This window comes from Lissotriton vulgaris, chromosome 1_1 (genome assembly GCF_964263255.1).
Source record: "Lissotriton vulgaris chromosome 1_1, aLisVul1.2, whole genome shotgun sequence".
NCBI lineage: Eukaryota > Metazoa > Chordata > Amphibia > Caudata > Salamandridae > Lissotriton > Lissotriton vulgaris.
This window is the reverse complement of record NC_141685.1, coordinates 281,633,216-281,654,657: the sequence shown is the minus strand read 5'-3', so window position 1 is coordinate 281,654,657 and position 21,442 is coordinate 281,633,216. Positions and strand designations below refer to the sequence as shown.

Genomic DNA, 21,442 nt, shown 5'->3' with positions numbered 1-21,442 from the left:
CCTACTCCCACTTCTGACCCTAAACTTACCTCCACTGCATCCCCTCATTCTTTTCATATCCTACCTGAACACGAGCAGGCTAGACGTGCAGAATTTCGAAATAATTCCTTTATTCAGCTCCTTCATCAGCACCAGTTAGTGGTAAATACTACTAATTGTTGGGTGTGTGGACTAATGCCACATACCACGGATAAGGGAATTCCATATCTGGTCTTACCGTATAGTTCCCAGGGTTCAGCTCGAGCATTCCAAACAATGTTTCGAAGCGCACTAGATTCTCACCCCAGTCGAGAGCCACGTTCTCCCTACTTTGGCCGTGGCTCGTATTATAAGCCTTTGTCCATAGCGATAGAAGATTTAGATAGAGATATCTATGAGCCGTCGCTCATCCCAGAGGAAGAGGTACAAGCCTATAGGGTCCTGAGTAAGGTCGAGTACAGTGCGCTCGCAAGTGAAAAACAGCTTAAAAGCTCGCCTCCGATATGGGTCATACCCCACATTGGTAATTTTTGTCTAATGGGTCGTGGCCGAAGATCGAAAGCCCGACTTGGAGAGAGTGCTTGCACCGAGAATTACATTCTGCCGATGGTCTCGTCCCCTGTGTTTCTGGCTGCCAAGGGTACATACTTTGTTTGCCATGATCGTGCGTATGCATGGTTGCCCTCTGACTTTATGGGCTCATGTTTTATCGCAAATCTGTTGCCTCCGACGTTCACTGTAGATGCAGACTATCACAAAACTAGAGTTGTGAGAGGCGTAATTAGCGAAGAGGATACTGCCGGTCAAGAGGCAGGAGACTTTTTCAAGGGTTTCCTCCCGTTTTGGGGGCCTATGGTTAATAGTAGGAACCTGAGACAGTTGACTCGAGTGGTAGAATCGACAGCTAATATTACTGCCAGTGCCCTTGGTAATATCACCACAGAACTTCAGGCGGATAGACTTATGACGTTACAAAACCGTATGGTTTTAGACGTGATCTTAGCAGATCGAGGTGGGGTATGTAAGGTGATCCATTCGAGCTGCTGTATTTTCATTCCAGATAACGCTCCGACCGTCTATCAAGCCATCTCAAAGTTGCATAAGATCTCTGAATCCATACACGTGGATGTAGGGGATTGGACGCTACTTGGGTGGTTTTGGGGCCTGATGTCGACTTGGGGTTGGAAGATTCTGATGATCATCGGAGTCGTTGTGGCATTCCTGTTCACGTGTTGCCTTTGTGTGCAGTGTGGTCCTGCCTTATGTGGCCTTTGCGCTACAACGTGTATAAGACAGCCACCTGTTACCAAGGGGACCCGGTTGGACAGAGCTATGTTGCAGTAACATCTAGACGGTCTGATGAATATCGAGTATGATTCCGACTAGTGCTTGCCTACATGAGGGCAAAAGGAGCGTCTGAGGTTCCGTGACAATTGTAAGTGGTGTTTTCGACTCGCACGAATATGGTCGAGTCTGTTATCTACGAACCGCAAATGACGAGTTTAGTAAGTGTGAGCAGTTTCGCTGTGCTAACTTAAACCGTTCATTTGTTACGTGGGTTATTCATCTGTACCCACGGGTTCCATCTTAGATACGACATCCATTTTGTCTCTTGCCCTCAAGTAGCCAGCGAACGGACGTTGTCCGTTTCGCGACCCTGGGATTCCCAAGACATCCGCGGAAGACACATGTTCTTTGAAAGTGTCTTTATGACGAGGGGGATGATGCTGTAAGGCAGATGGCCCCGCTCGAGGCTCATCTTGCCGTGCCGGTCTATTGTCTCAGCCGTGCATCTCATTAGGCACGTCCCTTTGATGCCTGTAGCTCGTGTTTCCTGATACCTCCCCTTTTACACCCTTTTCGATCTCCCCACTGTTTCCATCTTCCTCTGCACCTGTTCTTGTTCCTTCTTCGATCTGTTTTACTGCCGATTGGAATGTACTAATGGTGGGAAGATGGGTTTTTACAGTTGGGAACCGCCAAATGTTTCCGCACTTATGCCCCGGACCTTGGATGTATCAAAGCGACCAAAGTGACCCCTCTCGGGGATAATTGTGGGAACCGAGTTGTAAACCTTTGTGTACCATGCAACCTTATGAGAGAAATTTGTATAAAAGGAGCGATCCACAGTAGCAATTTGAAGCAGTCTCCTCGAACCTACATTCGTTGTACTTCCTGTGACTTCTGTGTTCCCTGCAGTAAATAAACCTTGAATCTTTGACGCCGAAGGAAGTGTCCCGTGTCTCTGTCATTCGTACGCCTGAGCAGGTTACCCACGAAGGTTTCAGGTGTTGTCCCCTGGCACCGCTGGGTCTTAAATAACCCAGTCCTTCAGTGGCGTGCCATGGGCATTACGGTGGGTGTTCCTACGTATCACCCATGGTATTGACTTACAAGAATTAATAAACCTGGGAATACCTCAAAAGGCTACACCTCCTAGGGGAGGTGTAAGTGAGACGCAAAGAGGAGAAATACCTCAATTTCTTCTCGCTTTTCCTTTTTCTATGTGTGCTGCATTCTTCAGCACACATAGAGGAAAAACGCCTCTCGTAATTGTTTTTGTGCAGGAAGGTGTCTCTTCCTGCACAAAAACAGTCATCGCTGCAATGCAGGCACCCTTGCACCATGGTGCAAGGGTGCTTGCGTTAGCACATGGCAGCCCATTGTGCAGCAGCGCAGGGAAAAGGACAGGCATGCACTTATCTCATAGATTACTGATTCTGCTGGTCCTTTTCTTTTGACTCAGGGCAGCGCATTAAGATTTTTTGCGGCGCTGCCCTAAGCGCCAAAACCTCATAAATGAGGCCGTTAATTTGAAGAGCTTGGCCACATTTTATAGCCCATTGTCTAAAGTTCCCCTCAAAATTCTCCTCTCCCCCTGCCTTGCATCTCACGCCTCCACTAAAACATTAAGCGGTATATTTACATGGATAGAAATTGAGAGCGGCGTTAGCATTCTTGGTTTAATACCTCGCTCCACCACTTTTGGAAACGCATGACCAAGGTATTTGCAACAATACTCTGCAGCCCTGTGTTTCCTTCTGCCCTGCCACAAATTACAGCTGCCTAGCCCCAACGCAGGCACCCTTGGACACAGTGAAAAGGTGACTGCTATGGGGGAGTGATTGCTTATGTGCAGAAAGGGATACCTTTCTGCACATAAACAATCATGCATGGCGTTTTGTTGTTTTTATATGTGCTGCATAAAACAGCACACATAGAAACATCAAAAACGAGGTGATATAAAGCATTTCTGCTCATTACTCCATGTAAAGACCAGGGGCCAGACTTAGAAGAACTGGCGCATCTCTGCGTATTAGCAGAGATGCGACAGTTACTTTGTGTAACAGAAAAACTAACCTTGCGCCACCATGGATGCCCCGCATTTACAATGCGATGCACCGTGGCGCAAGGATAGACAGATGTGTGACGCATCCTTTGTCGGAAAGGCAATGCATTGTTGAAGTCAAGTCGTAAGCACGACACAACTCCAGCAATGGTCAGGAATGCCTATTCCCATCATGCTGAGTCACTTCTTACATCTGCTTCAAGCAGGCGCAACGTTGTGACGCAGTGGCGTCATAAAAGTGACTCCGTGAAATTTTGTAGATTTTACTGTGTTACTTTTACGAGGCTTCCTTGTGACGGAACGCCCACCCGGCATACATTACACCTTGGAGCATGTACGCTAGAGTGGTGTTTGGTTTTTTGATGACAGATCTCAAGCAGGGCGTGGTCGTAGTACTTATATTTGCATATTTTCTGTGCAATGCCATCAACTTCTTTTCTTTATTTTTCTGAGGTAAATTGTCAATTTTAACTTCTGTTAGTACTCTCAGATCTTTCACTCCTTCTCATTTTAATCAAAGTGAATATATAAATTATGACCATAATAAAAGTAGGTGTTACTTAGTCCTACGGCGTGAAATTACAACTTTACATGTTAAGAATTTAGCTATTTACTATTTGTCTAGAAGGTTCCTCTTAAAGAGGAGCCACCTATTCATGGTTAATGAAAGATCTGGATAAAAACTATTGTTCTTATCTAAACTGAAATGGATTGCAGAATAGTCATATTGCATTAATTAAATGTTAATATATTATTTTCATTAAGAAGCGGGGTATACATTGAAATTTGTTTTGTAGATATTGCTAACTATGTTAATACATGGGAGATGTTGCCAGTTGATTTTGTAAACACAAACGAAAACAGCCAGTCTTGTCCTTGTTTGCCGATCTTGCATAATTTTACCTTATTTTGAAAACCTGGATTTTTTGTAGTCCATGTACCCTCCATTCTAGATTTGCTGCTCAATAGAATGCTTTGTGAGAAGTTGTCTCTCCAGGCATAAATAAATGATTACAACAAGCTTAAAGTTAAACAAAACAGACTTGCAGAGTGTAAAGTAGTGCGCCCTGGGCCCACTCGTTGAAGAAACAGTGACACTAGTGACATGGGTACTTACCTAACTGACCACAAGTTAGAGCACCTGGTACTTTTTAGGTTCCACCTGCACAGCTGTGCTTGTGAAATCTATTGTTTATATTATAACCTTAAAAAGGGCCTTTCATCCCTAGCCTCTCTTTCCTGGCTTCTGTGCTTGCCACTTACTTTTCCTCCAATCTATTGGTTTTATCATGTTTCCTGCATTTACAAAGGCTTGTTCCTTGTCTGCTTCTCTTATCAGTTTCCGTGGCCAAAATACTTTTAACATCTGCTTTGGTGCCACTCTTTTTTCAGAAAGTCACCCTCTTTTCTGCTTTTTCGTCTTGGAACATATATATAGCATCTGGAGAAAGTGATTTGCCCAGAATCATAGGATGTTGCGCTGCCGAGACGCAACCAGGGATCACCAGCTCTCGAGTCAGAAGCTCTGACCACTGCACCACATCCTCTCCACTCCCGTGTTACTTGTCAGGGAGGTCCTTCCTTTGTCCCTAGCGATGAGTGATGAAAACAGCATTAAATTCATCACACAGCCCAAACAGATGCATTACCAATGATTGTATTGACAGGGTCACCTGACTGGTGACCCCTGTGTTGTATGTGTGTGTTTGAAGACAATTCTGCTAGGGAGGGGCAGATAAAAGACATGTCCAGCAGAACATCTGTCAGAAATTGGATCATTGGTGCATTCTACAACACTTGTTTCATTATATATTAAAATGTCTGTGTCTACTGAGGGTCAAGACACCCAGGGGCATATTTACAAGCTCCTGTTAGCTGCCGAAAATTCATTTTCGGTGACGGTCCCGCGGCTCACACTGCAGGGCCATATCTACAAGGTCATTTAAAGCCACCCTACGTGGATTTTATCATGGCCTTGTAGATATGGACTGAGGCAACGCAGCTAAAGTTGCTGTGTTGCTTCACCCTGCAATAAGAAGGCGTGCCATGGGCATTATGGTGGGTGTTCCCACGTATCACCCATGGTATTGACTTACAAGAATGAATATACCTGGGAATACGTCAAAAGGCTACACCTCCTAGGGGAGGTGTAAGTGAGACGCAAAGAGGAGAAATATCTTAATTTCTTCTCGCTTTTCCTTTTTCTATGTGTGCTGCATTCTGCAGCACACATAGAGGAAAAACGCCTCTCGTAATTGTTTTTGTGCAGGAAGGTGTCTCTTCCTACACAAAAACAGTCATCCCTGCAATGCAGGCACCCTTGCACCATGGTGCAAGGGTGCTTGCGTTATCTCATGGCAGCCCATTGTGCGGCAGTGCGGAAAAAAGGACAGGAATTCACGTATCTCATAGATTACTGATTCTGCTGGTCCTTTTCTTTTGACTCAGGGCAGCGCATTAAGATTTTTTGCGGCGCTGCCCTAAGCGCCAAAACCTCATAAATGAGGCTGTTAATTTGAAGAGCTTGGCCACATTTAATAGCTCATTGTCTAAAGTTCCTCTCAAAATTCTCCTCTCCCCCTGCCTTGCGTCTCCCGCCTCCAATAAAACATTAAGCGGTATATTTACATGGAAAGAAATTGAGAGCAGCGTTAGCATTCTTGGTTTAATGCCACGCTCCGCCACTTTTGGAAATGCACGACCCAGGTATTTACAACAATACTCTGCAGCCCTGTGTTTCCGCCAACCCTGCCACAAATTACAGCTGCCTAGCCCCAATGCAGGCACCCTTGGACATAGTGCAAAGGTGACCGCTATGGGGGGATGATTGCTTAAGTGTAGAAAGGGATACCTTTCTGCACATAAACAATCATGCATGGCGTTTTGTTGTTTTTATATGTGCTGCATAATTCAGCACACATAGAAACATCATAAAACGAGGTGATGTAAAGCATTTCTGCTCATTACTCCATGTAAAGACCAGGGGCCAGACTTACAAGAACTGGCGCATCTCTGCGTATTAGCAGAGATGCGACAGCTACTTTGCGTGACAGAAAAACGAACCTTGCGCCACCATGGATGCGCCGCATTTACAATGCGGTGCACCGTGGCGCAAGGATAGACAGATGTGTGACGCATCCTTTGTCGGAAAGGCAATGCATTGTTGAAGTAAAGTCGTAAGCACGACACAACTCCAGCAATGGTCAGGAATGACTATTCCCATCATGCTGCGTCACTCCTTACACCTGCTTCAAGCAGGCGCAACGTTGTAACACAGTGGTGTCATAAAAGAGACTCAGTGAAATTTTGTAGATTTTACTGTGTCACTTTTACGAGGCTTCCTTGCGACGTAACGCCCACCCGGCATACATTACACCTTGGAGCATGTACGCCAGAGTGGTGTTTGGTTTGTTGATGACAGATCTCAAGCAGGGCGTGGTCGTAGTACTTATATTTGCATATTTTCTGTGCAATGCCATCAACTTCTTTTCTTTCGTTTTCTGAGGTAAATTGTCAATTTTAACTTCTGTTAGTACTCTCAGATCTTTCACTCCTTCCCATTTTAATCAAAGTGAATATATAAATTATGACCATAATAAAAGTAGGTGTTAGTCCTACGGCGTCAAATTACAACTTTACATGTTAAGAATTTAGCTCTTTACTATTTGTCTAGAAGGTTCCTCTTAAAGAGGAGACATCTATTGATGGTTAATGAAAGATCTGGATAAAATCTTTTGTTCTTATCTAAACTGAAATAGATTGCTGAATAGTCATACTGCATTAATTAAAATGTTATTATATTCTTTTCATTAAGAAGCGCGGTATACATTGAAATTTGTTTTGTAGATATTGCTAACTATCCGCCTGATTCATCATGCTCCCGTTTTGCGAGGCCCTAATAGCGATTCATAGCGAATCGCTATTAAGGACTCGCAAAACAGGATTCAAGTAGGAATATGCAATAAAAATGCGATTCCTTACAATTCCTTATTTGCGATTAACTAATTGCTAATCGCAAATAAGGAATAACTCGCCATTCATTCCTATGGGCCAAAAGGCCCATAGGAATGAATGGGGAGTATTCCTTATTTGCGATTAGCAATTAGCTAATCGCAAATAAGATTGCGATTTGAAGGGTGCCAGGGGTGTCCACAGGACACCCTGTAGCACCCCTCAAATGAAATTTCACACAGGTGTTGCACACACACATGTCCAAAGGACATCTGTGTGCACAACATGCTACTTAGAAAAATGCTTTTAAAAGCATTTTTCTAAGTTTTTGCTATTTACCGAGAGGTCTGACCTCTCAGTAAATAGCGGCCCGAAATTGCGAATTAGCAATTTAAAAATGGTTGATGAATTGCATTTAAGGAATCTCAAATAGAGATTCCTTAAATGTAATTCCTCGCAATTTAGCGAATTAGCAATTACCGATTTTTGCATTTGGGATGATGAATCCCAAATGCAAAAATAGCGCTCGCAAAGGGCCAGATTCTCAGAATCTGACCCTTTGCGAGCCGATTTCAGCTTGATGAATTAGGCTGTATGTTAATGAATGGGAGATGTTGCCAGTTGATTTTGTAAACACAAACGAAAACAGCCAGTCTTTTCCTTGTTTGCCGATCTTGCACAATTTTACCTTATTTTGAAAGCCTGGATCTTTTAGTCCATGTAACTTCCATTCTAGATTTGCTGCTCAATAGAATGCTTTGTGAGAAAAAGTCTCTCCAGGCATATATAAATGATTACAACAAGCTTAAAGTTAAACAAAACAGACTTGTAGAGTGTAAAGTAGTGATGAAGAAACAGTGACACTAGTGACATGGGCACTTACCTAACTGACCACAAGTTAGAGCACCTGGTACTTTTTAGGTTCCACCTGCACAGCTGTGCTTGTGAAATCTATTGTTTATATTATAACCTTAAAAAGGGCCTTTCATCCCTAGCCTCTCTTTCCTGGCTTCTGTGCTTGCCCTTTACTTTTCCTCCAATCTATTGGTTTTATCATGTTTCCTGCATTTACAAAGGCTTGTTTCTTGTCTGCTTCTCTTATCAGTTTCCGTGGCCAAAATACTTTTAACATCTGCTTTGGTGCCACTCTTTTTTCAGAAAGTCACCCTCTTTTCTGCTTTTTCGTCTTAGAAAGTATATATATAGCATCTGGAGAAAGTGATTTGCCCAGAATCATAGGATGTTGCGCTGCCGAGACACAAACAGGGATCACCAGCTCTCGAGTCAGCAGCTCTGGCCACTGCACCACATCCTCTCCACTCCTGTGTTACTTGTCAGGGAGGTCCTTTCTTTGTCCCTAGCGATGAGTGAAGAAAACAGCATTAAATTCATCACACAGTCCAATCAGATGCATTACCAATGCTTGTATTGACAGGGTCACCTAACTGGTGATGCCTGTGTTGTATGTGTGTTTTTGAACACAATTCTGCTAGGGAGGGGCAGATAAATGACATGTCCAGTAGAACATCTGTCAAAAATTGGATTATTGGTGCATTCTACAACACTTTTTTCATTATATATTGAAATGTCTGTGTCTACTGAGGGTCAAGACACTCAGGGGCATATTTACAAGCTCCTGTTTGCTGCAGGAAATTCACTTTCGGTGATGGTCCGGCGGCGCACACTGCAGGGCCATATCTACAAGGTCATGTAAAGCCACCCTACGTGGATTTTATCATGGCCTTGTAGATATGGACTGAGGCAACGAACCTAAAGTTGCTGTGTTGCTTCACCCTGCAATAAGAAGGCGTGCCATGGGCATTACGGTGGGTGTTCCCACGTAACCCCCATGGTATTGACTTACGAGAAATAAGAAAGCTGGGAATACGTCAAAAGGCTACAGGGGAGGTGTAAGTGAGGCGCAAAGAGGAGAAATACCTCTATTTCTTCTCGCTTTTCCTTTTTCTATGTGTCCTGCATTCTTCAGCACACATAGAGGAAAAACGCATCTCGTAATTGTTTTTGTGCAGGAAGGTGTCTCTTCCTGCACAAAAACAGTCATCCCTGCAATGCAGGCACCCTTGCACCATGGTGCAAGGGTGCTTGCGTTAGCACATGGCAGCCCATTGTGCAGCAGCGCTGGGAAAAGGACAGGAATGCACGTATCTCATAGATTACTGATTCTGCTGGTCCTTTTCTTTTGACTCAGGGCAGCGCATTAAGACTTTTTGCGGCGCTGCCCTAAGCGCCAAAACCTCATAAATGAGGCCGTTAATTTGAAGAGCTTGGCCACATTTATAGCTCATTGTCTAAAGTTCCTCTCAAAAATTCACCTCTCCCCCTGCCTTGCGTCTCCCGCCTCCAATAAAACATTAAGCGGTATATTTACATGGAACGAAATTGAGAGCTGCGTTAGCATTCTTGGTTTAATACCACGCTCCGCCACTTTTGGAAATGCACGACCAAGGTATTTACAACAATACTCTGCAGCCCTATGTTTCCGCACACCCTGCCACAAATTACAGCTGCCTAGCCCCAATGCAGGCACCCTTGGACATAGTGCAAAGGTGACTGCTATGGGGGAATGATTGCTTATGTGCAGAAAGGGATACCTTTCTGCACATAACCAATCATGCATGGCGTTTTGTTGTTTTTATATGTGCTGCATAATTCAGCACACATAGAAACATCATAAAACGAGGTGATGTAAAGCATTTCTGCTCATTACTCCATGTAAAGACTAGGGGCCAGACTTACAAGAACTGGCGCATCTCTGCGTATTAGCAGAGATGCGACAGCTACTTTGCGTGACAGAAAAACTAACCTTGCGCCACCATGGATGCGCCGAATTTACAATGCTGTGCACCGCAGCGCAAGGATAGACAGATGTGTGACGCATCCTTTGTCGGAAAGGCAATGCATTGTTGAAGTAAAGTCGTAAGCACGACACAACTCCAGCAATGGTCAGGAATGACTATTCCCATAATGCTGCGTCACTCCTTACACCTGCTTCAAGCAGGCGCAAGGTTGTGATGCAGTGGTGTCATAAAAGAGACTCAGTGAAATTTTGTAGATTTTACTGTGTCACTTTTACGAGGCTTCCTTGCGACGGAACGCCCACCCGGCATACATTACACCTTGGCGCATGTACGCCAGAGTGGTGTTTGGTTTGTTGATGACAGATCTCAAGCAGGGCGTGGTCGTAGTACTTATATTTGCATATTTTCTGTGCAATGCCATCAACTTCTTTTCTTTAGTTTTCTGAGGTAAATTGTCAATTTTAACTTCTGTTAGTACTCTCAGATCTTTCACTCCTTCCCATTTTAATCAAAGTGAATATATAAATTATGACCATAATAAAAGTAGGTGTTACTTAGTCCTACGGCGTAAAATTACAACTTTACATGTTAAGAATTTAGGGGCATATTATCAACAACTAGCGATAATTTTTGTCTCTAACTTGTTTAGAGACAAAAATTATCGCCGCACAACGGCGATTTTTATTGCAGATAAACCTTGCTATTAACAAGGTTTATCGCAAATGCGATAAAAAACGGCCGAAATGCATGAATATCGCTGAAAAGTCAGCGATATTCATGCATTATCGAGCAAATGCTCTTAGCCATGTTATCCACCTCCCATTGGATAACGTGGCTAAGAACTGCTCAGAGCAGGTGTTACCTTTTGGAGATATTCGTGCTTAGCGCGAATATCTCCAAAAGTTGGCAATAGGAGATAGAGATGTTAGGGACTGTTTCCAGTCGCTAACATCTTGGCACGCCCACTTTGCATGTCATTAGTGATAAATATTACTGACATGCAAAGCAAGGCCCAAGATGGTTGCTATCTCCTATTAGCTGTCACTAACTGGTGTTAGCGACAGCTTGGTAATAGGGAGATAATTTTATCTCCGCTTTCTTGGCTTTTAAAGCCAAAAAAGCGGAGATAAACCCCCTTGATAATATGCCCCATAGCTCTTTACTATTTGTCTAGAAGGTTCCTCTTACAGAGGAGCCACCTATTCATGGTTAATGAAAGATCTGGAAAAAAACTTTTGTTCTTATCTAAACTGAAATGGATTGCTGAATAGTCATATTGCATTAATCAAATGTTATTATATTCTTTTCATTAAGAAGCGCGGTATACATTGAAATTTGTTTTGTAGATATTGCTAACTATGTTAATAAATGGGAGATGTTGCCAGTTGATTTTGTAAACACAAACGAAAACAGCCAGTCTTGTCCTTGTTTGCCGATCTTGCACAATTTTACCTTATTTTGAAAGCCTGGATTTTTTTAGTCCATGTAACTTCCATTCTAGATTTGCTGCTCAATCGAATGCTTTGTGAGAAAATGTCTCTCCAGGCATAAATAAATGATTACAACAAGCTTAAAGTTCAACAAAACAGACTTGTAGAGTGTAAAGTAGTGGGCCCTGGGCCCACTCGTTGAAGAAACAGTGACACTAGTGACATGGGTACTTACCTAACTGACCACAAGTTAGAGCACCTGGTACTTTTTAGGTTCCACCTGCACAGCTGTGCTTGTGAAATCTATTGTTTATATTATAACCTTAAAAAGGGCTTTCATCCCTAGCCTCTCTTTCCTGGATTCTGTGCTTGCCTCTTACATTTCCTCCAATCGATTGGTTTTATCATGTTTCCTGCATTTACAAAGGCTTGTTCCTTGTCTGCTTCTCTTATCAGTTTCCGTGGCCAAAATATTTTTAACATCTGTTTTGGTGCCACTCTTTTTTTCAGAAAGTCACACTCTTTTCTGCTTTTTCGTCTTAGAAAGTATATCTATAGCATCTGGAGAAAGTGATTTGCAGGGGAACCACTTGCTGCTCGAAACGCCACGGACCCTTGGATCACGGACCTCTGCTGATTCCCGCCTGCTGACCGCTGCTGCTCGCCGGACCCGCTGCGCGGGTCCCGCTTCGCGGTTTGCAGAGTGTGGACTTCGCCTGGGGCCAGAGGGACACCGGCAGGGCTGCGAGGGTAGAGCGGGTGGACTCGGAGTTCCAGGAGTCCCCGCGCGCCCGTGTCAGCTGGGCTCCTCTCCCTGCCGGCCGCGCCCCCTCCTCAGCTGTACTTAATCACCTCCCTCTCTAACATCAGAGGGAACCACTTGCTGCTCGAAACGCCACGGACCCTTGGATCACGGACCTCTGCTGATTCCCGCCTGCTGACCGCTGCTGCTCGCCGGACCCGCTGCGCGGGTCCCGCTTCGCGGTTTGCAGAGTGTGGACTTCGCCTGGGGCCAGAGGGACACCGGCAGGGCTGCGAGGGTAGAGCGGGTGGACTCGGAGTTCCAGGAGTCCCCGCGCGCCCGTGTCAGCTGGGCTCCTCTCCCTGCCGGCCGCGCCCCCTCCTCAGCTGTACTTAATCACCTCCCTCTCTAACATCAGAGGGAACCACTTGCTGCTCGAAACGCCACGGACCCTTGGATCACGGACCTCTGCTGATTCCCGCCTGCTGACCGCTGCTGCTCGCCGGACCCGCTGCGCGGGTCCCGCTTCGCGGTTTGCAGAGTGTGGACTTCGCCTGGGGCCAGAGGGACACCGGCAGGGCTGCGAGGGTAGAGCGGGTGGACTCGGAGTTCCAGGAGTCCCCGCGCGCCCGTGTCAGCTGGGCTCCTCTCCCTGCCGGCCGCGCCCCCTCCTCAGCTGTACTTAATCACCTCCCTCTCTAACATCAGAGGGAACCACTTGCTGCTCGAAACGCCACGGACCCTTGGATCACGGACCTCTGCTGATTCCCGCCTGCTGACCGCTGCTGCTCGCCGGACCCGCTGCGCGGGTCCCGCTTCGCGGTTTGCAGAGTGTGGACTTCGCCTGGGGCCAGAGGGACACCGGCAGGGCTGCGAGGGTAGAGCGGGTGGACTCGGAGTTCCAGGAGTCCCCGCGCGCCCGTGTCAGCTGGGCTCCTCTCCCTGCCGGCCACGCCCCCTAGGTCACCCTAGTTTACTTTAAAAGGAGCTGTGTTCCCCGCTGCGCGGGAGCGCGCGGGAGGGCGCCGGGAGAAGCCCGGGACAAGGGCGGGACCGTCCTAGGCCGTCCGAGGCCGGAGGAGGCCGGGCTGGGCCCCCCCTCTTGATATCTTCCTGCACCTGAAATTAGGATATGCATACGCCCCCCCCACGGGAGACTCCCGTCAGGGAGGGAGCCTCCTGCTCTAGGACACTGGACAATTATTTTAAAGCCAACAAAGGTGACACTGACTCGGAATGTTCACTCGAGCAACGTAGGGTGGAGCGTAGGCGATCCATTGAATCCATGAAAAACAGGCCATTGTCAGACATCACCCCCCACCCCACTACCCAGGAAGTAGGCGCGCTATCCTTTAGCTTAGATATATCTACAATGGAGGACTTCCCTGCTTTATTAAGGGAAGATGCTACGACCCAAGGGTTACCATCTGAAAAAATCATAGAGTCAGCCTCCCTAGAGATCTCCCACACTCCCGTGGATCTGATAACCCAAATCCAACCAGCACTAATGGCCAATAAAAATAAGCCCAAATTAAAAGTTATGGCTGAGATACATAGGCCCCCACCCAGTAAACGGGCACGGAAAACAGCGGGGGGACGGGGGAAATCTAAAACATCACATCTGGACTTTGGCAAGAGTAAGACTAACTCTATTACATTGACTACGAACACGGAGCTAGCCCCTCCACCCAAGCTCTTAAAGCCCAGTACAACCCCCATCTCCAAAGAGTTAGAGGCTAATACACCGAATACTAACCACCCTCTCTTTGCAAAGGGGAGCATTGAATTTTTACTCCGCTCCCTCCTGCAGCCTATCACGGATAGTCTCAAAAAAATTGAGATCAGGCTCACCTTACTAGAGACTTCTCTTACCACTCTTAACTCCCTAGTAAGTAAACAGACAAAACCAGCGGGAACCCAGTTCCTGGGCGGGGGATCCACTTCAACAGAAACTGCAGCTAATGTTAGCAAAGCCCCACTTAAAAGCAAGCCACCAGCAGCCCCTTTGCAACCTCTTATGTCTGTGCAACTCCAAGTACAGCATAATAATCCAGGCAACAGACCCATTGATCCAGCGGTTTTAGCTCCACATAGCTCACAAACGGAGCCCACTGGAACAGACCAAGACCGGGTCATTGATCTTCCACCAACACCAGGCTGCCCAACTCTTAGACCACGAAGGCCAGATCTCCCACCCGAGGCCAATAGATTAGTGGTGGTCTTAGCAGGTGCCCCCCATCTAAGATTAGGAGAACATGAGGACTATCAATCCCTCAAGAAGAAGGTAATTAAATGGCTAAACTGGAACCGACCCCTGCCCTCTCACTTTAACAATGAAATCATTATGGTGAGGAGGGTGCCATGGCTGGGGAAGACCAGGAAAACCATAGTGGGGGATTGCATCATGGTAACCTTTAAAGATCCAGGCACGGTTCGACACATCTGTGAAGGAATGAACCGATCCCTCGATTCCACGATACAAACCCTCCCAGTATCCTTTTTCTTTCCTCCTATCCCTAGGCACCAGGTTCAAACTTATGACAAATGGACAAGGGTGGACTATGGATACAACCATAAAGGCTCTATCCATCGCCCATACCACCAACCACCGGATACACCCTTTTGCGACTTCAATCGCTTTAACTGTCTTAATGGGCTAGATGGGGTCGACTGACTGACCACCAGTAGTTCCACGCCAGGGGAACCGGACTTTCGTGGCCCTTCGGACCCCCAGATGAGGTCCCCCGTTGCAATCCCTGGCCCACCAAATGACCCATTCACCCCAGAACATGGCCAAACTGAGTTATTTAATTCTGCCACTGATGGAGAAGCTACTGAAGAACGAATAGCTGTAGTTCCCCCCCCCAAGGGAAAGGGGGAGTCTGGATCCCGGGACTCACATGTTCCCCCTGCCGTAACACTCCCAACCACAGAACATTTGAGGATAATCTCCTGGAACATTGCGGGATTAACTAATAAGCTGGAAGATCCCACATGGGGAAATTACATAGAAACTGGCGACGTATGTATGTTCCAGGAAACCTGGGCCAGAGAGGACTGTGAGTATCCAGGGTATGCATCCTTCTATATCCCAGCCAGGTGGGAAGGCAAAGGCCGACCGTCAGGGGGTCTTACGACATGGGTAGCTGCACATCTGGGTTGTGTGGCTACAAGGCTCCCATGCGGCTCCGATGATATCCTCGCGGTCACACTGACATGGCCAAACAAAGTCACCCTCCTTCTGGTCAATATCTATTCCAGGCCCATGGGAAAGGCAAAAGAATCACCGGCTTTTATTGAACTGTCAAACTTTTTATCTGAACTGCCAATTGATTCCTTCTACGTGGTGGGTGGAGACTTTAACTCCCACTTTGAGCCACTTCCCGGGCTCCAGGAAGGTTTTTTATCAGAAGAAGAGGAGAGGTGGGCTGTACCAGGGGCTGATGTGACACCACCGAAAGCTTGGACCCCGTTAGCATTACAAATCATGGCTCTCACGCTAAGGTATGGTCTTAGAGCGTGCAATGGGCGAACTACCTCGGACATACCAGGCAAAACCACCTATAATCGTCTAGGAAGGGAGTCGCACCTAGACTATATTTTGATCCAACTGTCGAGGTGGCCATTAATACAGGATTTCAGGGTTACCGTTAGGGGGGATAGTGACCATAATGCACTCGAGTTAGACCTCGCCCACCCAGCACCGCAGGGTCTAGCGACCCAAGAGGTAGGGAACCATCTCTCTCTCCTTATAGATAACACCAAGAGAAGAATTAAGTGGGAGCAGATGGTCACAAACAAGGATAAAATCCCTCAGCTTTACAAAGAGATCACCCCAATCCTAGAAATTGTTGGGGCCCTCGATAGTGTGGCTAACCAAACGGACATAAGGTGTAAATTGTCTGACGCCCACAAAGAACTCATAAAAGCGGTGGTACCCCATCTGACGTGTAAAACACAAAAGTCAAAAGCGAGGCCCATAGGCAAAACACAATGGTACAACAAAGCCTGCAGACGAGCTAAAACAGAACTGCTTGGAGTTATTAAGGAGGGCATGGGAGGGGACCACCTTAAGCAGTGTAGACAAGCCTACAAGAAACTTCTCATACAAGCTAGGATAGAATGGGAGGAAAATCAGTGGGAAGTGCTCACAAAGGCCCTAGCAGTTCAAGACCAACGACTGTTCTGGAGAATAGTGAATGGAGGATCAGGGAGTCTTCGTTCGGCAGTGGAGCCTAACATAGCGCCGGGAGTGTGGCAGGCCCACTTCGAGTCGCTATATAGTGCCGAACCTGGAGAAATTCCTGCGAGAATTGAAACAGTGAGCCAGGGCTTGCAGGCGGACCAAATAACACTGAGTGAGGTAACAGCTGCAATCTCAGGCTTGGCTGCGGGGAAGGCGCCGGGGCTGGACGGCCTGCCGGGAGACCTGTACAAGCAGGAGCCCACCGTCTGGGCACCTTACCTCGTAACCCTTTTTAATGGTGTCCTTAGTGGGATGGAAATCCCTAGTACTTGGCTGGGGGCTGAGGTGGTCCCGATTTTTAAAAAGGGATCCCCCCTGCTCCCAGCCAACTACAGACCAATTAGCCTGATAGATGTAGCACAGAAGCTGTTTGGAAGGGTCCTCCTGAACAGGCTACAGGAATGGATTGAGGAGGTGGGCGCCCTCAGCCCATACCAAGCAGGTTTCAGGAAAGGGATATCAACTGTGGACCAAGTTTTCAGACTAAATCTGATTTACTGGAGGACAGCAAGGTTTGAAGGCGGTAGTTTGTACACGATTTTCGTGGACTTAAAAGCCGCCTTCGACCTTGTGCCGAGGGGCAAACTTTGGGCCATTCTAGCAGAGATGGGCGTTCCACCAGATATCCTACTGACTCTGCAGAGGCTGCATCACAATAATTATGCCCAGGTGAGATGTGGGAGGTCGGGAGAGCTAACAGACAGATTCCCCGTGGGCAGAGGGGTGAGACAGGGATGTGTGCTGGCGCCGACCCTGTTTTGCCTCTTCGTCAACGGGGTAATCGCCCATCTAAATGCCACCGACCACACAGATGCCCCCAAACTGAATGGCAATGGTGTACCCGCAATAATGTTTGCGGACGATACACTATTGGTATCCAAAACATCCATGGGCATTCAAAAGATACTGGACGCATTTGTGACCTTCTGCCAGGATAGAGGGTTGGAAATCAATGCCTCAAAAACGAAATACATGGTATTGAACCCAAAAACCAAGCAGCGCCCAAACCCCCTACTGGGTCCAGCAAGACTGGAACGAGTTGACACGTTCGAATACCTCGGCGTGACACTATCCGAAAACATGACCTGGGAGAGCCATCAAACCAGGGCAAACCTCAAGTTAGTTCAAACTACTGGGGGAATTTCCCGAATGATGACTGGTGCAACCTACCGCCCTCTGGGGGCCCTAATTCAGATATATAAAGCACAGGCAAGGGGAGCTATTTTATACGGGGCTGAATTGTGGGGGCACATCCCATGTCGGAATTTGTCACATACAGAAAATAGGTTTTTAAGGCAAATTACCGCACTTCCTCCCAGTACACCCCTTCTCCCCCTGAGGCTTGATTTAGGGCTACGACCTCTTGCCGACGAGATAAGCTTAAGACCCATTGCCTTCTGGCGCAGGCTATGGAGCAGCGATAATCTCGCCGACTATAGGGCGGAACTAGTCGAATTATTGAAACATCCAAAGGTGCTCAGTATCCCCTGGGTCCAAAACATCCAGTCAGTTTGCATTGATATGGGGCTCCCTGAATTGTGGACTGAACCAGCACATACAGCACCAAGAATTTCCAAGACACATTTGGCGAAGCTGTACCACGAGCATAAAAGGGTAAGGATCATAGCTACCCAGACGGAGGGGTCCCTAACCTCTACATTCTTGCAAACCAAGGATTTGTATGCATTCGAGAAAACTTTGGACCCTGTTTTCCCCATACTTTCCAGGAAGCTATTCCTCCAGTGGAGATACAGCACACTCCCACTACGGTCCTTTTGCAGCACATGGTCTAAAACCCCGTCCACCAAATTCTGTCCTGTTTGTGCCGACAAAGAGGAGAACGACTTGCACGTGATCTTCTTTTGCCCAGCATACAGGGCAGCAAGAAAATACTGGCTACTGCCTTTGATTAAAAATCTGGGTGGAAGAGAATATGGACCAATGTATAGGATCTTGAAAAGTGATGCCTCCGGCCCTATTGTATTCGCACTCTCCAAATTTTTTATGAATGTGTGGCACACGCGTAGTCGTCTTTTAAAATCTGTTGGGTAAGAGTGCAGAATTGCTACATCCTTTTTTAAACAATCATCTGTATTGTCTGGCTTTGATTTTAAATTTACGCTTTGATGGTTTATGATTGTGTCACAATTTATGCGAATGTATTGTACATGTTTCTTTTATGACCGCATGGTCGAAATAAAGATTTGAAATGAATGATTTGCCCAGAATCATAGGATGTTGCGCTGCCGAGACGCAAACAGGGATCAACAGCTCTCGAGTCAGCAGCTCTGGCCACTGCAGCACATCCTCTCCACTCATGTGTTACTTGTCAGGGAGGTCCTTTCTTTGTCCCTAGCGATGAGTGAAGAAAACAGCATTAAATTCATCACACAGTCCAAACAGATGCAATACCAATGCTTGTATTGACAGGGTCACCTGACTGGTGATGCCTGTGTTGTATGTGTGTGTTTGAAGACAATTCTGCTAGAGAGGGGCAGATAAATGACATGTCCAGCAGAACATCTGTCAGAAATTGGATTAATGGTGCATTCTACAACACTTGTTTCATTATATATTGAAATGTCTGTGTCTACTTAGGGTCAAGACACTCAGGGGCATATTTACAAGCTCCTGTTAGCTGCCGGAAATTCACTTTCGGTCACGGTCCGGCGGCTCACACTGCAGGGCCATATCTACAAGGTCATTTAAAGCCACCCTACGTGGATTTTATCATGGCCTAGTAGATATGGACTGAGGCAACGCAGCTAAAGTTGCTGTGTTGCTTCACCCTGCAATAAGAAGGCGTGCCATGGGCATTATGGTGGGTGTTCCCACGTAACACCCATGGTATTGACTTACAAGAATTAATAAACCTGGGAATACGTCAAAAGGCTACACCTCCTAGGGGAGGTGTAAGTGGGAGGCAAAGAGGAGAAATATCTTAATTACTTCTCGCTTTTCCTTTTTCTATGTGTGCTGCATTCTGCAGCACACATAGAGGAAAAACGCCTCTCGTAATTGTTTTTGTGCAGGAAGGTGTCTCTTCCTGCACAAAAACAGTCCTCCCTGCAAAGCAGGCACCCTTGCACCATGGTGCAAGGGTGCTTGCGTTAGCACATGGCAGCCCATTGTGGAGCAGCGCAGGGAAAAGGACAAGAATGCACTTATCTCATAGATTACTGATTCTGCTGGTCCTTTTCTTTTGACTCAGGGCAGCGCATTAAGATTTTTTGCGGCGCTGCCTTAAGCGCCAAAACCTCATAAATGAGGCCGTTAATTTGAAGAGCTTGGCCACATTTTATAGCTCATTGTCTAAAGTTCCCCTCAAAATTCTCCTCTCCCCCTGCCTTGCGTCTCACGCCTCCACTAAAACATTAAGCGGTATATTTACATGGATAGAAATTGAGAGCGGCGTTAGCATTCTTGGTTTAATGCCACGCTCCGCCACTTTTGGAAACGCACGACCAAGGTATTTGCAACAATACTCTGCAGCCCTGTGTTTCCACCTGCCCTGCCACAAATTACAGCTGCCTAGCCCCAACGCAGGCACCCTTGGACATAGTGCAAAGGTGACTGCTATGGGGGAAGGATTGCTTATGTGCAGAAAGGGATACCTTTCTGCACATAAACAATCATGCATGGCGTTTTGTTGTTTTTATATGTGCTGCATAAAACAGCACACATAGAAACATCAAAAACGAGGTGATATAAAGCATTTCTGCTCATTACTCCATGTAAAGACCAGGGGCCAGACTTACAAGAACTGGCGCATCTCTGCGTATTAGCAGAGATACAACAGTTACTTTGCGTGACAGAAAAACTAACCTTGCGCCACCATGGATGCGCCGCATTTACAATGCGATGCACCGTGGCGCAAGGATAGACAGATGTGTGACGCATCCTTTGTCGGAAAGGCAATGCATTGTTGAAGTCAAGTCGTAAGCACGACACAACTCCAGCAATGGTCAGTATGGCCGGGATGCCCGTCACCCCCTCCCAACACAATCCCCAAGGATGGGAAGTCGGACGCAGTTCTGAACTTTTGGAAGGCGGGAGGGAGTCACCCTCCCGGCCGTATTTATTAAAATATGAAACAAAATTTAAAACATTAAATAAAAGTTTCATAATCATGTACAATTTTCATTTATTACATTTCGATGAAGACATGTTCTTTGGCTAACCTTAACAAATCTCTAATACAAAGGTTTCCTAGCCGAGTCTAACATCCTGCAAATGCATACATTCTAAATTAAAATTGTACATCCTAGCATTAAGGGCCAACGGCAAGGTCTTAACCGGTGTCAGATCCCTACTACCAAAACTCTCGCCCTCGCGGTGTGAGTGGCGGCCGCGCAGAGGACTGTACCGTCCTTGCCAACTCTAATTTCCCTTGTCTTGTCGGGGGCCCCCCTTTCCGCTCGACGCCATCTTAAAGGTCGTCCGAGCACCCGTGTGAGGTATCTGTAGGAAGGACAGCGTGGACTCCCCCCCCCCACCCCCACACTCTCTATCACATCCGCCGTCGCGGATATCCGGGCCCCGGGAAATTCGTAGGAGGGGCATATAGCCGCCTCCACCCCTGGAAGGGGCCTATGGCCGTCTCCCCTTAGGCGACCCATCCTTAGTGGGTGCCGCCTCCCAGTGGGAGGGGCCAATGGCCGCCTCCCCCCCGGGCGCTCCCATCCATAGTGGGTGGCGCCCCCCTCTAGGGACCTTGAAATTACTGCTCACTGATCATGACCTTACCGCCCGACCAAAAAATAAATACGACATTTGTTCACCTACTAAGGGAGAAAATATCATCCTCTCTAATTGTATCCAGCTGTTTACTCCTAAAAGAAAAAGCCGTAGCCTACGGCCAGAAGTCACATGCTCAATCTAGACATTCATTTTCTTCTATACGGAGGGAAAAAAGAGGTTATCATA

At 46.8% G+C, this 21,442-nt stretch overlaps 1 non-coding gene and 2 pseudogenes across 1 annotated transcript; all 3 read left to right on the top strand.

Annotated features, from left to right (window-relative positions):
- Window positions 1-3,924: 3,924 nt before the first annotated feature.
- On the top strand, window positions 3,925-3,979 carry LOC147747038 (U7 small nuclear RNA; annotated as a pseudogene).
- A 2,993-nt stretch (window positions 3,980-6,972) lies between these two features.
- LOC147747037 (U7 small nuclear RNA) lies at window positions 6,973-7,027 on the top strand (annotated as a pseudogene).
- Window positions 7,028-11,240: 4,213 nt separating this feature from the next.
- LOC147747036 (U7 small nuclear RNA) lies at window positions 11,241-11,298 on the top strand. The gene has a single exon (XR_015300505.1). It is a non-coding gene; the product is annotated as a U7 small nuclear RNA (small nuclear RNA).
- The last annotated feature ends 10,144 nt before the right edge of the window (window positions 11,299-21,442 follow it).